Source organism: Chiloscyllium plagiosum, chromosome 10 (genome assembly GCF_004010195.1).
Source record: "Chiloscyllium plagiosum isolate BGI_BamShark_2017 chromosome 10, ASM401019v2, whole genome shotgun sequence".
In the NCBI taxonomy this organism is placed as follows: domain Eukaryota; kingdom Metazoa; phylum Chordata; class Chondrichthyes; order Orectolobiformes; family Hemiscylliidae; genus Chiloscyllium; species Chiloscyllium plagiosum.
The window spans coordinates 17,551,892-17,569,875 of NC_057719.1; positions in this window are offsets into that span (position 1 = coordinate 17,551,892).

Consider the following 17,984-nt stretch of genomic DNA (forward strand, 5'->3'; position numbering starts at 1 on the left):
GATTGCATTCAAGGTTAATATATCTGTTGAAATAATGGATAGGAGAATATATTGCAAATATGTTAATCAAACGTTGGTTAATACTTCTAAGTTTAGAACTCTACAACACAAAAAAGCACAAAAGGTTGCAATGTAGTATTTGATGCCTTTCATGAGAAAAAAAATCATAATGAAAATACTTTATGTTAGATTTTTAAATTCTTCTACAGAGCTCAGTGTAGTGCTAAGGGAATTGCATTGATAAAGTTATTTTATTCTGAAAAATGTTTAATTTTAATTGACATCACATTTCCATAAAAATTTCTTTGGTCAAATTATTAATACAGGTAGAGTTTGTAAATTTATATCAAAATAATCATTTTTTTTCTTAATATGATGTATTATGGATGAAGTATCAGCCAGTTAGGCCTTTACCACTTTTTCTTTTATGATCAAAGCATTCACCGACAAGTATAGAATGAGTTAGATGAAAAGTAAAACTCTTCTCCTTAACTCTGGAGGAAATCCTGCCTACAATGTCTTGGAGATGAATTTGTCTCTGTCAGGTAGTTGCCTGTCCAGTGAAATGAGTTTGGATAGAGTTGGTATGGTTCCCTACAGTTTGAAATTGGCCCTTTGTCACTAACTAGCATAACATTAGTAGCCTTACTGATTAAGGGGGAGAGAGATTCAGAAAACAGGATGACTAACATCATAACTATACTGAAACAACTAACTCTGAGCAAGGGGCAAATGTGTATTGTTGGGACAGAATGGAGGGGAACTTACTTTACAAGTTTTGGCTGCAGAGATGGTGATGCGGGGTGACTGGAGAGCAAGGTCTGAGTGGAGCCATGAGGTGTGTTAGCCTGAGCTGTGCTGGGTCGGATAATGCTGGGTGATTCAGTTGCATCTGAAACTGAAGTATAAGCAGTTGTGAGTGGAAGTGACCAAGGACATCAGCAGCAGGAGCATGGCTCCTCCAATGCTAGCGAACGTGCTCCAAGTCAATTCCTGACCTCAGGAGAGCATGACAGGTGTCCTATTATTCTGTTTTGAACTGGTGGATCCACTGCGTATGCTGATTGGAGGGGCCACAAACCTCCTTTCCTCTGTACAAGCCTCATTGGGTGGAGAACTGTCCCTCTCTGCACTTGGCAAAGCTAACCTCTCTGCAGTCCCTCAGATCTTTCAACAGGACCTCCAGAGAAGGGCGAGACCCCCTGGGAAACAGACTTCCCAGTTCTCCTTTCCATCCCTATTGGTGTCCCTGCCTCAAAACTCCAAAGGAATATTTCTGACATATTCCTTTAGTTGAATGAATGCCTCATCCCACCTGACCTCCTTATCTCATCAAGGAGCCCAAAGCCAGAAAGACAATTAAGCTGCAGACGGTCAGGTTCCACTCCCAAAAATAGTCTCCTCATTCCATCAGACACTAAGGTGAGAAGATTGCATCCTGAATGTGCTTTAGAAAATATTGAGCAACTTTCATTGGGTTCATCAGTGATTCTATAACAATCTAATTTGCAGCTGTAGCAACCAACAGTTATGCTGTGGAACGGAGAATTCACTGCTGACGTTTCCACCAGAAATGTCATTGTCATCAATCTGTCAGCAATTTGGTCAAAATCCCAGCTGCCCATATGGCCTTGCTTCAATCCTTCCACAGTAATAATTACAGCAGGAAATCTGGATCCATCGTGTTATCAGGGTACATTTGTACATCTGCTTTAACAAAAAGTTAAATGATGAAGTATGATACTTTACAACACCATTGTAGGGAAGGCAACACTTGCAGGTTTCATTAAAGGGATTGATGGTAGTCCAGCAATGATGGGCAAAGTACTTAGCTGGTGATCATTTAATGAGGTTGAAACCCAGTGAGATAAATCAATAAACGATATAAATGGAACACGAAATGACACGACCAGCTATCCTTAGTAGCCACACACGCAGACAACAGGCAACATGAATTCGACTGGGACAACACTACTATCATAGGGCAAGCCAGACAGAGAACAGCCAGGGAATTCCTAGAGGCATGGCATTCATCCACAAACTCCATCAACAAACACATCGACCTGAACCCAATATACCAACCACTACAGCGGACTGACAACCGGAAGCGGCAGGGACAGACCACTATAAACACCGGAGGAAACATCAAAGAAGCGCTTCGCAGGAGGCTCCCAAGCACTGATGATGTCGCCTAGCCAGGGGACGAAACGTTTGCAACAAAAACTTCCAGCTCGGCGAACAGAACCACAGCAAGGTGGTGTGTCCTGCAGTCAGGGGAGACTAAAGATTTGGTCTGGGATATCCCTTTCCTCCCCAGCCCACCTCTCCCAGCTGTCCTAGGAACAATCAGCATGCATTTACTGCAGCGGTCATGAGATGGGAGAGGACCAAAACTTGAATACTATTTTTAAAAACTGAAGGAACTGCGGACACAGGAAATCAGAAACGAAAACAGAAATAGCTGGAAAAACTCAGCAGCTCTTGTAGCATCTGTGGAGAAAAATCAGAGCTAATGTTTTGGGTCCAGTGAGCCTTCTTTAGAACTTCAGTTCTGAATCCACATTTCTGTCCACAGTTTATGCCAGACCTGCTGAGGTTTTCCAGCACTTTGTTTTTGCTCATTGCACCCAAGGCTGGAGAGTGAGCCATATAAATAGTTAAATCTGCAACCTGCAGGAAAGCCATTCATTTATCAGTAATTCTGAGGATCTGGTCATGGGGAATGGGGATGTTAATTACATGAGTCCTTCATTGGTGCTGGGTGTGGCACTTCATTGTGAAGCCCTGCGACATCAAGATCGAAAATATGCCACCTCCTTAAAATAGTGTGAGCAGAACAGTTTGTTCTAAAACAGACTTTAAAGATAGGAGAATGTACGCATCTGAAGGCATTTTAGGAAAATTTCAAAAAGCCTCATCCAAGATCAGTCACCTCTTTCAATGATTGAGTGACTTGGGCGGAGGCCATGGTTCAGTAAATCATACATAGCCTGTGGAGAGAACCGGTTTAATGGGCCATATGGCCTTTTCCCATTTATGGTCGTTTCTTTCTTATGTTCATTCTGATCTGCATTAATATATTTGCATTAAATTAGCAATTACTGGCTATGCGTTAGTGAGTGTGTTGCCTTGAGAAACTGAGCATTTACTGGATAAATAATGAAAAAAAAATGGAATATTCAATTCCATCAATTGTCTGATGGATCTTTTTTGTTTGCTTAGGTAGTTGCTGTGTAAGCTCACCTTTGAATCACAGCTCATCGTTCTTGAATGGGTTTCACGTTTCATTCTCATTTTTAAAACATTTACATCAGCACACTTTGCAGTTCACATGGTCTTCTTCACATTTCCAGTCGTTACGAAAGAAAGAAAATGCAATTATGTAGCACCTTTCACAACCACAGGACTTCCCAAAGTGCTTCGCATACAATGGAGCTCTTTATTTGTGAAGTGCAGTCACTGCCAAATGTACGCAAATGCAGCTGCCAATTGTTTCAAAAAGCCATCACTCCATCTTTACAGCTTCATCTATTCCGGGGAGTTGACGTTCAGCTGAAGCATCCACTCACTGACACAAACAAATTTCAAACAGCAAATTTCCACAAATAATTGAGTATCAATTCAATGCTGTTGGCAAAGACTCTTGTATAATGTCCTGAGTTCAAGCCCCACTGCAGGACAAGCTGAGGGCAGTAATGAGGAAGTGCTCAATTGCTAATGCTGCCTTCGTACCCACAAAGGGTTAACGCAGTCTTTTCCTGATAATGGGATTTTTCACATCTTCACTGTGTTAAGGAGGTCGATGATTGCCCATGGTGTCCTCATCAAAAGTCTTACCTCAGAGGGCCATGAATTTTTTTCCCAGAGAGTAGTCAAGACGGTGTTGGTGATATCTTTAAGGCACAGGTGATAGCCTCTTCACTAATAAGGCACTGGATGGTTCTCAGGGATAGGCAGGAATGTGGAGTTGAGTTGGCAACCAGAGCAGCCACAACCTTGATAAATGGTGCAGCAGGTTAGACGGGTTGAAAGAAAATGACTCCTGCTCTTAATTCATCTATTTGTATGTCTCTCCATATGCTAATGGCCCAAAACCAACAGTAAATTACATTTACATGGCACTTTAACTGGACTAAAATGTCCCAAAGACACCTCAGAGGAACACAATCAGACAATAAAGTTAAAAATTGGAAGCACACTTGCGGCGTTCGGAAAGCTACCAATTAAACCTGTTGGACTACAACCTGGTGTTGTGAGATTTTTACCTTTGTACACACCAGTCCAACACTGGCATCTCCAAATCATGACAATCAGATAAGAATGGATAGTGAGAAAAAGAATGGAACATCAAAAAAAGGTGACTAGCTCACCGCTGCTAATGGAATTTTACTGTGTGAGTAAGTGACATAGCATTCACCTCCCCACAAACAGCACTGCATTCAAACATCATTTTCTGTACATTAAGCATCTTGAGACATTCTGAGAGATGAAGTGAGAGGATTTAGCATCATAGAGGCATAGAGATGTACAACACAGAAACAAACCCTTCAGTCCAACTCGTCCATGCTGACCAGATATCCTAAATTAATCTAGTCCCATTTACCAGCATTTGGCCCATATCCCTCTAAGCCCTTCCTACTTGTATACCCATCCAGACACCTTTTAAGTGTTGTAATTGTACCAGCCTTCACCACTTCCTCTGACTTAGAAATAAAAATCTTTTGTTTCAACAAATATTAAATCAAAGCCATGATGCCTTTTGTCGACCGAGATGGGGGAAGGGGGCTAATGGAAGAGAGTTTATGTTTGTTTCTTAATTATGTTTTTCCTTGCTTTCTTCCAAGTAGGGCAAAGGGTTAATAAATAAGCAACAGTTCCTACTGCGAAGACCCATCTCACTGCACAACCGTTTTGACGTGTGACCTTAAAAAAAAGCACATGACTCATCCCTCACAACCTATCGCAGGTGCTATGCGATACTTCAGTTGCGATCCAGCCAAGAGTACGGTTTAAAATATATGAATATCATTTGACTTGAAATGCAGTGACTTCCCTCACCACCCCACAGATTTTCAAACGTTACACCGTGTCAATAATCTCTAAATCGAAGCAAGATCCTCCAATTCCCCCGATTGCGCTAATCTTCCTAATGACAAATTAGCATTCTTCACATTCTGTTTTTATATTTCAAAATTAACACCCCCAGTTCCAAGGGAGTAGGAATCAGCCGCGCTCCCTAATGCCTCCACGGACTGCTTGGTGCATAACAGATTTTCAACATCCCTTTTAAAACATTTCAGCTCACGAGGCACAAGAAATAATTTATAATCTGGCTATGAAATGCAGCAATTTTCTCATAATATGCAGGGGTTGGGGGGTAGCGAGGATAGGGGCTAGGGAGTGTCAGTGGGGGTGGGGATGCAGGGGGGAAGTGAGGGGTTGCCGTCGGAAAGAGAGGCTACCCACAGCAAGTTCTGGTAGCAGGGAAGGCTCCATCAAGCAGCAGATTTGTAGCTTTTCAGAAAAGATTAGATCAAATTTGCACAGCTTTTGAAATGAATTGCTACAAATATCCAAAATGATTTTTGTCTATCCACTGCTAATTGCTATTCCTAAAATTCAGCCTTCGCATTTAAGCTGGGGATCACTCTAAGATGATTATTTGAATCAAAGAAAATTAAAAAGTAAAGTCGCCAATTTTGACAAAACTAGCAAACTTTCCCATCAAAGAGAATCCGAGGACGGCAGTGAAATTTCCATTTATTTTGCACAAGCTCCAAGATGAAATTCTCATGAGATATTGGACATCGCCCTCTGAGATTCTATTAAATCTAGGGAAATGGAGCACAAAATCTTCTTGGAGTTTGCAATTTGTCCCATGGGATCCTTTGGGAATATTCCCCACCAAAACCGCTAAGTATCAAACAGGATTGCTGAATTACATCTCCTCTGGGATGGAATTTGCAGAAGGGGAGAAAGCATTTCTTTTGGTGTTGTGTAGCTGATTATTCCCTCTTGGAAACCATTGCACCACATCACTTCAGGCCTTGAGATGGGTTAGAAAAACTGCTTCCAAGCTCTTTAGTGTAGAAATATTTCAAGATCAGGTGCTTTTAACTCGTTAACTTCTGAAGATCAAAAGTCGCTATCAGGATCAATGTTTAAAATACTTGCACATACAGTGCAGGGATGGATTATCTTTTGATAATTTCAAATTTATTGTCAAATTTATTGCCATGAATAGCAAAAGTATTGACTTTGTGAGACTCCTTCATAGAATCACAGGACCATTCATGACCTGAATAAAGGGAGATGTTAGCATTTGAGACCAGTGGCAAGCAACAAGGCAACTCTCCAAAATCCCGGCTCTTTGAGCTCATCTAGGCTACTGGAAGAAATACCACCTCTATAAAAAGCTATCCCCCCTGTCAGAGACTAGGGACATTAAAGTTCCCCAGCACACTTCAAGTGTTAACAATCCTGGTAGCAAAGCATCTACCTGACCTTGGGGAAAGCATCAGTGTGCCTTGAAAGAAGGTGCAAAAGGCTTAGAAAATTAATTGCAAAACAAACAGAAAAATAAAGCTTTGATTACTTTCGTTCTCCTAATACCATTCCGAAAGGGTTAAGTTTGAAATTGCCATTTAGCAAAACCTGACTAAAATCCATTTAAGTCAAGACAGAGTCATTTCTAATTGGTAATTAGAATACCAATGCGCACTGGAATTAAGTACTCTGCAGAAATAGCAACAAGAGTTAAATATTTCAAAAGAAAGTGGCTGGATTGAGAAAGAGGGTCTTCATTTCTCCTCTGAGCCTCAATGGGAAACCAGAACTCGCAGGGTTAAACCTATTTGCCCCGCGCGCGCGCGCACACACACACATCCCCTCCCAACCCAAAACAATTTTATTTTGGAACCTAGTCAGGGAGAAAAGGAGATGACAGTAGAAGCAGAACCTCCTCCCCCGACCCGATTTGCATACACCATTAAGAGCATGTTTTATTTATTTTTAATCAAAACCAATTGACAGAGAAATTAATCAATGAAGTTGAAAGCGCGAGTGGTATCTGACCATCTGGGGAATGCACTTTTTCTCCCCCCTTTCCTCTTCCCCCTGCACTTGTCACAGTCCATATTGTGGAAAGTGAACTTTTTTCAAGAGCGTTGAGAAGCTCCATATGGCTGAGATCAAAGGTGTTGCTGGGTGCATGGTTATGCTTTATTGCCAGCCAGTGCTGTTAATTAGACAACAAGATCAGAGGCAGTATTAAAATCTAATTAAATTGATATGAACAGATTGCCAAGTGATGTACGCTAATGTATAATTGAGCACCATGCAAATCTTGGTCGCTGTCTTTTGTTTTCCCCAGCTCTGAATGAATGATGAAGCTATGAAGTTTCGCTGCAGCAGATAAACAAGTTAATGTGCTGAACTAAGGGGCCGGCTAGGAAGCATTACTTCGCCGACTACTGCAGTATTAAAGCTGCACTATCCTAAGAGGTTAACAACTGTCCCGGCCATTCGAGACTGAGAAGTGGACTGTTGCCTGGAAGCTGAGCCAAAGTGAGAGTCTTTGACTGCACACTTAACTTCGAGTCACTCTCTAAGTGCCAGTCTGTGAAGATTGTAGAATACATTTTATTTAAAAGATCAACTTAAGCCCCTGAAATAATAATGTACCAGTAATTTTACTTGAAATATAGATATAATTTTCCCATCTTTGAATCTGAACTTGCAGCAGAAAGGCCTGTAATTTTCATTCTCTGACATCATTCATTCATTGTTTAATTACAAACACTGTCACCATCTGCTCACCTGTGTACTCTGCATATTGTGACAATCCATTCACACAGCACATCTCAGGAAAACCATCAAACTGCATTAAAATGCGTACACTATATGTTACATGAAATAGCAGATGGTCAGGGAGGGATTACCAAAGTAGACATGGCCTCTCATTGGTTTGGGGCTATATCGCATGAGACCATATCAGTTTCAAACTATGTCTGCCTTTTAGATGCAGCCGCCTCATCCATATTATATCATTTAGCTTCCACTGGAGAGAAAGGTATTTGCTGTGACATTGCAATGCAAATTAACATTCTCAAAATCAAAATGATCACATGGATTTGTATTTATTTTCTTACAGTCAGACATGTTATAAATTAGTCACTAATGAATTCAAATAGAGAACAGAGGAGAGAAATCGTGATCCAAGGAGTGATGCAGTCAAGGGGAAGCTGGAGAAATACAAGTGAGATGAGAATATAGGGAAATATTGATGGGGTTAGCTGAAGAGGAGTGGCAGGAGGTTTGTGGGGAGTCTGCGCACCAGCCTATTGAGCTAAATGACTTATTTCTGTTCTGTAAACGCTATCTAATAGGCTAAGGACAGACCTCAGGACACAGCTGTTAGGCTCCCAAATCTGTCATGTCCATCTTGTAAGACTAGAAACGCTAGCTTGCTCTCTCTCCATGGATGCTGCCTGACCCGCTGTGACCTCCAGCATTTTTGTTTTCAGTACAGATTCCAGCATCTGCAGTAATTTGCTCTTACTGGTCATTCAGAGATGTAGGCTTATCTGGCTGAGAAATGGGACAATCACAATGTGGTCAACTCTACTGACATGGAAGGAAACTTATACTTCAATCTTGACTTGGATAAGCTCTAGCTAGTGTTTGATTTGTTGCTGGGAGAGGCAGTTCATGGACTGCCACCTTCATGAAAACGAAAATGATTCATCAGCCTGTTTCTGTGTGCACTATCAATCAAATGACAACAAAATGAGGGGACATGATCAATAGATTTTTGACAGGGATTATATGGTCAATTTGTTTGGTTGGGAACCAACGAAAGAGGCTTTACAGAAATTCCAAAGTCATTGCCCATTTAAGTGAGGGAGTTCTTCATTTGCAAGCTAGCACTATTAAAGTGTTACTTTGCTGTGAGATTGCATGAGGAAAATGCAGCTTCAGAGGAGCAAATCTAACATCAGTTTCACATCCAAAACAATTGATCTGAGGGTGGATTTCAGACCCCAAAGTCATTTTTATTTTGGTAAAAGAAAAATTAAAAATGAATGATATAATGAAATATTAAAGTGATGGTTATTTAATAAAATGATTGTCAATACAGGTGCAGCATTACCAAGATGCATCTTAAGATGGAATTAATTAGTTCCTCTCAAAAGTAAACTACCTTCCTTTTGCGTTGACTTGATTATCAAACTGGGGAGGCCCTGCAAAATCTGATTTGATTGTGATTCTGTCAGAGCTATAATTCCTCATGCACTGAATCCTAAAAACAATAGATCCTTTCCTTGTCCCCAAATTTTCTCTGACAGCTTCGAGGGCCTTCCACACAGCCTCACATATAGGCTAAGAATCATAGAGATCTTTTACAAAATCACCCCTCCATTCTTTTAATTGCAGAATTAATCAGTTTACTTAAAGTCGGTTCCTGCTGCTGCTAGAATAGGGGAGAATTGATATCTAATACAAGCTCGTTAAGCCTCTGAAAGGCAACCTCACTGACAGTGATTTCTGTTTTGTGAAAGCAAATACAAAAATAAATTGGCAGAATTCCCGAAGTCACCCAAGCTCTTTCAAGGGTGCGGCGTACTTTCAGTGCATTTTCAGGCCTGATTTTAATTCACTCAAATGCTCATTTATTTAAATAGAATTAAAATCAGACCTTAAATGTTCCAAAATAATGATGTTACTGAGCAATGTTTGGGGCTATCTTAATTGAACGGGATTCTTGACGGCAATAGGAACCAAAAACCAGCACCTCGGATTGCTATAGAGTAATGCCAGCCAAAACATTGAGACTGCTGGATATTAAATTTGAAACTATTTCCAATGCTAACAATAGTTAATCAGTCTGTCAACACTCCTGGCTGTTAATAAGAATTGAACAGCCACTGAGCAAGGTATCACTGGATGGTCAGCATCCATGAACCTGTGTGCAGCCCAGCATGAGTTGGCACCATCAAGAGAATGTGATTGAAAAATGGTGTGGAAAATGGTGAAACAATGGAGACAATTAGAAGTGTAAAAAAAAGTGTAGGCTTCAAGGACAAACAGCTTTACAAAGCCGGCTGAGCATGAGGTAGAAGATTGCAGCTCAATGTAGTGGTACTAATGTTGTCATAAACTACAAGAACAAAACTTGAGCACTTTATGGACATCCGCGGAACCCTGCAATTTAATTACCTCCTTAAAATCACCATCGACTCCTTTTAACTGTTCAGCAGCAGGGAACCCAATAGAACCAACTGGATGTTGGAGAAAGTGTATCAGAGTATAATAGTGAGATTGGGTTTCTAGAATGGGTTACAAGCAAATGAACTATGCATGATATATGACTGTGAAATGCATTCAGTACAGTAAATGCTGGACCTGCAGAAAACTGAAGGAGCAACCGTATATATTGCACATACAGTGACTAAAACAATTCTGGCAAGCTAGAGACAGACATTAATGAAAATCACACACATTACTGTTACACTGGAATTCCTGGAGTAAATGGATTTTATGAAGCAAAGAAATAGGACCTGTCTGTTGTTGTCAGCTTATAGTCCTGGCACTAGAGAGGAGAGATTATTCTGACACTGGGTCTACAATTCACAAAAAGTAGATGTGTGAAAATAAATCATAAATTTCATTACAAACAATGAAATTTTTAATACAAGTTTAAAAAAAAAATTCAGAGGCAGTCTTTGCCCCATGATGACATTGTCATCAGGAATCAAGTGCTTTGCAGTTTTAAAGCTTTGTACCATATTGAATGCCTTTTTACACGACACTTAACAGAAGTCTGTCACTATTATCCATCAACCTTCAGGACACTGTCACTTAGTATAAGAGTTAAGTGTGAACACAAGCTTAATCGTGAGGAGGCATGTTTCTCTTTTTTTGACAAAAAGCACTCCCATCTCAGCATGGCGTAAGCATCTGCTTATTCAGTGAAGAGATGACAGTATGAGGGGCTTCAGCATTTTCCTTTTTACATCTAGTGACAACAACAAATGCTCCTAGCTCAGGTTAGCACCAAGTACTGGCAGAGTAAGAGCTCTCTTTGTATTCTCTTGAACGCATACGTAGGTCTGAACACTCATTCTACATTAGTGAGGCATGTCCCCTTCCAGACACTCTCCTCACGGTGTCTGAGACAGATTCAGAAATTGGTGGCAATGGAAGTTTCAGTTTGGGGTCGGAGGTCGTGAAATTCAACTCTTTAGGTGTGCAGTTTGAAATTTGTTTCAGCCGCGTCGAAACAATTAAGAAATTCCAACACTCTAATCTGGATCGCTCAATTGACACTGAAGGCAAACTTGGCCATTTCCAAATGAGTTTTAACGAGCAAATATAAATCAATGTAAAACAACACTGTGCTATTTGCGTTTTCACCTGATGAACTCCTAATCTCAGCCATACTATCAGCATAGTTCCATCCGATGCAGACTAAGTGATGTCCTATTTGGCAGTGCATAAAGAATGATTTTGTAAGTGATGCCTGTAACTAGGGCCTAGTAGTGCTAAGAACTTCTTTCTGTAGTTTATACAGCTACTAACCCTTGCAATACTAGCCTGCAAGGCTTATTAGTATTGAGTGGCAAAGGATTAGACAGTAAAAAGTCTTTGGCCTGTTCTTGAGCAACAGGAGTACTTTTATAATGGTGAAAACATCCATTCCCTCCACCACTAACTCTCAGTAGCAGCAATGTGTACCATCTACAAGATGAACTGCAGATGTTCACCAAAATCCTTCAATAACACCTTCCAAACCCACAAATAATTACATCTGTACAAACAAGGGATATACTGTAACAACACTACCTTCAAGTTTCCCTCCAAGCCACTCATCATCCTGACTTGGAACTATATCGCCATTCCCTCACTGTCACGGAGTCAAAATTTTGGAATTGTGAGTCTACCTTCAGCCCATGGACTGCAGCAGTTCAAGGTAGCAGCTCACCCCCACCTTCTAAGGGTAACTAGGGACAGGCAGTAAGTGTTGGCTCAAACAGCAATGCCCACACCTCATGAGTGAATAAAAATATTGCAGTTGAACACATCCTTCATTGAGCTGAAAGTGGGTACTGCAGTTCAGAGTCAAGATTGGCATGGTGCTAGAAAAGCACAGCAGGTCAGGCAGCATCCGAGAAGCAGGAAAATCAAAGTTTCAAGCAAAAGCCCTTCATCAGGAATTCTTAATTGACTCTATGGTGCTTTGGGATGCTCTATAAATGCAAGTTCTTTCTTTAAGGAAGATACTTTTATACAAATCTCACTGGAGAATAATGAAAGACCCAGGGAATAGAGATATTGCTGCTTTAGATTACAATGTTCTTGGTAAATAAGTCCTCTGCAAAGAAAAAGTATTAAAACCTTTTCCCTTGACGAATGGCATCTGCTCTCTGTTATCCAGATTTAATGACATTTTACTGTCGTTTCTGCTCTGTAGACCATGCTTTAAACTGGTGTGCTGTAGAGAAGCCTCACTGTTCTGCCATGCTGGAGAATGTGCTGCACACTGTTTACACTATAACCAGCAGGAGGTGACCAGACTTCTCTGCAAAGAACACAATTTTCTCCCCAAGTGAATTGAGGGGATATGAGTGGGGCACATTTGGTTAACACATTTAACCTAGTGGGTGCTAATAGCAAAGTGCTGCAGTGCCCTGGTTTATCCCCTTGCAGTTTAGATGTATAACATTTACATTTCCACTGAATTAATATTATGTACTGCAGTAAATGATATTTTCACACTTGCACAGCCGAATGCTAATTAGTGATGTGCTCCAGACCATAATATTGACTCCAAGCAACCAATAAGATGCTGATGCTATTGTGACAGAGAAATATGACTGGAACTCTTCAGATCATAGCTGATTGTGGCATAGATTAGGTCAGTCCAGAAAGAGGCCATTCAGCTTCTCATGCCTGTGCTGGCTCTATGTTTCACCATACGCATCTGCACTTTCCATGGAGTTAATTTTTACCTTCCTCTTTAAGCACGTATCTTGTCTGCTTCCGGCACACTTTCAAGTAGTGCATTCCAAATCACAACAATTCTCGTCTTGAGATCTTACTGGCAAACTCCATCTGTGCCGGTGGAAACAGCTTCTCCTTAGTTACTTTAACAAAAAGCTTCAGTTGATCTTCCATTAAATTGTTTCAACATTCACTGCTCTAAAGAGAACAATCTTAGCATCTTTAGTCAACTGAAAAGCTTCCTTGATGTTGTCATTCTAGTAAAACTCCTCTAAGCCTGCTCCTTAACATCAAGTTTAGTGCCCAGAATTGGACACAATATTCTGTTAGGATTTGATTAGTTTAGAATGTATGAGCATAACTTGCAATCTACTTATGAAGCCAATGTCCGTGTATGCTTTTGAATCGCTTATGCCTCCTTCAGTATTTAATGGAGGTGACTATGGTTTCACTCACTGGCTGGGGACCCAACATGATCCCACATCATCTCTTTTCAGGGGTAATATTGAGCAGCAATTTGACTGCCACTCAGGCATTTAACTTAAGGAGAAAGTGTGGACTGCAGATGCTGGAGATCAGAGTCGAGAGTGTGGTGCTGGAAAAGCGCAGCAGGTCAGGCAGTATCCAAGCAGCAGGAGAATTCTGATGAAGAGTTCATGCTCAAAACATTGATTCTCCTGCTCCTCGGATGCTGCCTGATCTGCTGTGCTTTTCCAGCGTCACACTCTCCACAGGCATTTAACTTAACAACAGTTTGCCTTCCCCAGATCACAGAGGAAGTGGTGGGTGCTGCCAGTTTGAAACCCACCTGAAGCCGGGCATCATCACTGGATCCCAGGCAGCAGGTGAGTGATGGTAGGATGGAGGAATCGTGAGGGAGAAGCGGGACAGAGTGCAAAAGAGTATCAGCAGTATCGATTCCCTCGCCAACCGCAGCCCCCACCTTCCTGGTGCTGGGTCCCTTCGTCAAGCATCAAGTCCCTTCCAACAAACGATCTCCTGAGGGAAAAGAAGCGACCTTGTGGAGTTTTTCTTATTGTGCTCCCTGCATGATGAGTCCCCTGCCTGAACCCCTGACTCCCCAGGTTAACCCCAGTAGCAGTGGGATGAGGGTGAAAGAGCCTCAATCAGCAATGGGGCCAGAACGTTCTCCATGAGCCTCTCTGCTGTGGATGGAATAAGATGGAGGTGGAAGGTGCCCAGGTCCACACCGACTACCTTCCCACCTAACTAAATACCCTTGCTTTTCAAATTCTCCATCGGCGAGGGCGCTAAATTCCATCCCACAGTTCTCTGAACCATAATCTGCTTATTTTATTTTTGCACCATCCTACTTATGTTAGCTTTCCTATTCCTCCTGCCAAAATGCACCAGCCATGCTTGTCATTCATTAATCCTGTTGACCAGCCTCATTGTGAAAACCAGCAAACCCATTAGCTTGAAATCTGCTCAGTCCTCATTGCTGTGAAGAGATCTCCGACAACAATTTCTTTCCCTTTACTTCTAATTACTGAAATGAAAAAATAAACCCTGATGTGTTAAAGCAGACTGATTGATTGCAATCCTATCAATGACATTTCTCCACAGCTAATTTCTCCAGTGCCTGTACCACTTCTATTGATAAGTCATGTTCTTACATCTTAGCATTGTGATCATGGATTTGCTTAATAAACATGTACTACACCAGGAAGACAAGCCAAGGTTCAACGTTGAATAATCTTTCTTTTTTTGTCTTTTAACACCTGCTACAGGGCTCAGGGAAGGTGTTAGGCTGAACTCCATGGAAGAGAGCATCAATAATTCTGCCAACTTAGACACAGCGTATGCAATTCATCAATGGCAAAAGCCTTAATTCCTCAGGCTACCTAGAGCATGGGAGCCAGATTAATTGGATAGCTCCTTCAAAAACCAACTCAGCCTTGATGGGCTGAATAGCCTCCTTCTGTGCTGTCTCTGTCCATAATCACAACAGTCATATTTGCTATTTTAAAGTCATGTTAATCCACTCACAATAAGCAGGATGCTTTTTTGGTAAAGAAGGATTTTTTTGTGCAAGAAAAGCATTGATGATAATAAAATACATTGTGATTACAAGTGCTTTCTGTGGTAGCAGCAGTGCTAGTTTAACCAACAGATCGGATGCTACCTGAACCATTCATCTGCCTTTTGTCTTTCAGGTGCTCACTGACCTGCGATGTATTTCCAACATGTTCTGCTTTCATATCATTTATATTTTTTTGTGTCAGTGTTTTAGAATAACTCATTTTCAGAGGAGAAAACAGTTTACAGGCCGCTTCAGGCAGTAACAGCACTGACCAAACCTGTCAATAATACTGAATGATCTCTCAGCTCACCCATGACGATAATCAGAGTTGAGCTCCCATTTAAAGAAATGCTGCCACTCTCTTTGGTTGCTTTAAGTGGACTGGTTATTGATCCAGCTATGTTAAATCCCAATTGGGATCTGCATCTCCCTGATGAAGCCCATCCATCCACTAGTTAATTGCAAATCCAATATATATGGACATGCAAATGCTCTGGCATCATATTAAGTGGAATGAATGGAGAAGCTATGTTCAAGGAACAAAGAAATCTTTTTTTATTCATTGGATGAGGGCATCGCTGGCTAGGCCAGCATTTATTTTCCATCCCTAATTGCCCAGAGGGCAGTTAAGAGTCAAACACATTGCTGTCTATCTGGACTCACAAGTAGGCCAGACCAGGTAAGGATGGCAGTTTCCTTCCATAAAGGACATTCCTGAATCAGATGGGTTTTTCAGACAATCGACAATGGATTCATGGTCATCATTGGATTCATGGTCATCATTGAACTCATAATTCCAGACTTATCAAATTCAAATTCTACTATAATGCCATGGTGAGATTCGAACCCGGGACCCCAAAACATTTGCTGAGGTTCTGGATTTATACTCTCGAGAGAAAATACCATTCAGCCTTCCATAAATGCTAAATATTGCAGGAATATATCATCAGAAACAAACACCTTTGATAGATCGAAAACATTGAGTTCTTAAAGCAAAGAAAAAAAAACTTTGCATTTATGTAACAGCTTTCGGGACATCCCAAAGTGCTCTCAAGCTGAGGAAGAGCATCATCATAGTAATGTATGAAATACAGCAACCAATTTGTACACAGCAACCTCCCAGAGACAGCAACAATATCCTAATTTGATAATCTTTCAGAAAGCATTTGATACAGTGCCATATGGCAGGTTGATTAGCAAATTAGAAATGTTCAGAATTGATGGATCCCTGGCAGCATGAATTAGAAATTGGCTAACAGATAGGAAACATGGGGATGTATAGATGGGCATTTCTCAGATTGGAGAGGAGTTGAGAGTGGTGTTCCCCAGGGCCTGGTGTTGGGACCCTTGCTTTTTCTGATTTATATGGAGATGGGTGTTGAGGGCAAAATCTCTAAACTTGTGGATGATACTCAGCCAGAGAAAATAGTGAATTGTGAGGATGATGCTGAGCAACTTCAGAGGGACATTGACAAGTTGGCCAAATGGGAAGACAACTGGCAGGTGAAATTCAATGCAAAGAAATGTGAGGTAATGGATTTGTTAGAAGACACATGGAGAAACAATCCAGACTCAAATGGTACAACTTTGAAGGAAGTAAACGAGTTGAGGGACCTCAAAATTTGGATACTTTACTCTCTGAATAAGGCAGGCAAGTTCAAACAGTCCTTAAGAAAGCTGATATATAAACCCAAGGATTCATATATACTGTCATAGAGTATAAAAGTAAGGAAGTGATGCTCCATCTCTCCAAATCATTGGGCAGACTACACTTGAAGTACTGTGTTCAGTTTGGGCAACTTGCTCAAAGAAGTATGTTAATGACCTGGAGAGAGTGCAAAGGAGATTTGCTAAAATGATACCAGGAATGACAGATTTTAGATTAGATTAGATTACATTACATTACAGTGTGGAAACAGGCCCTTCGGCCCAACAAGTCCACACCGACCCGCCGAAGCGCAACCCACCCATACCCCTACATTTACCCCTTACCTAACACTACGGGTAATTTAGCATGGCCAGTTCACCTGACCTGCACATCTTTGGACTGTGGGAGGAAACCGGAGCACCCGGAGGAAACCCACGCAGACACGGGGAGAACGTGCAAACTCCACACAGTCAGTCGCCTGAGGCAGGAATTGAACCTGGGTCTCAGGCACTGTGAGGCAGCAGTGCTAACCACTGCTCCAAGGAAAGATGAGAGAAATTGGCCTTATTCTCCTTGGAGCAGAGCAGATTAAGATGACATTACAAGTGTTCAAAATTATGAACAATTTTGACAGGGTAAAGAAGGATATTCGGTTTTCACTACTTGGTATGTTAATAAGGGTCACAATTTCAAGACTTGTCAGTAAAATAAACTTCCTTACTCAAAGAGTTGTTAGGATTTGGAATGTGCTGCCTGGGAGAGTGGTGGAGATAGATTGAACAGGAGGTTTCAAAAGGTGACTGGATAGATATTGAAAGTGATGAAATTAGAGGGCTATAGGGATAGGGCTGGAGAATGGGACTAGCTGACTAGCTCTTTCTGGAGTTGGGACAGACACGATGTGCCAAATAGCCTTCTGTGCTGTAAAATTCTATACATCTGTGTGATTCTGAAATAAACTATTTTATTAATATTGGATGAGATATAAATATTCACCAGGATACCAGAAAGAATTCCGCTGCTCTTTTGGAAAATAACACCATCGGGCCATTCACCTCCATGTGGAACGGGGCCTTGGTTTAGCATCTCATCTGCAAGGCAGCACCTCTGACAGTGCAGCACTCCCCCTGGTGCTGCACTGAGCTTATCATTCTCGAAAACATCAAGCAGAGACAGCAGAAGGTCGGGCAGCTGCAATGCTTGCGTTCCTGTGTGGAACTGCGGTCATGTCCACCAAAAGACAAACTTACCCCCACCCATCGGGGCAAAATTCAGCCCTTTGTTAGCTAG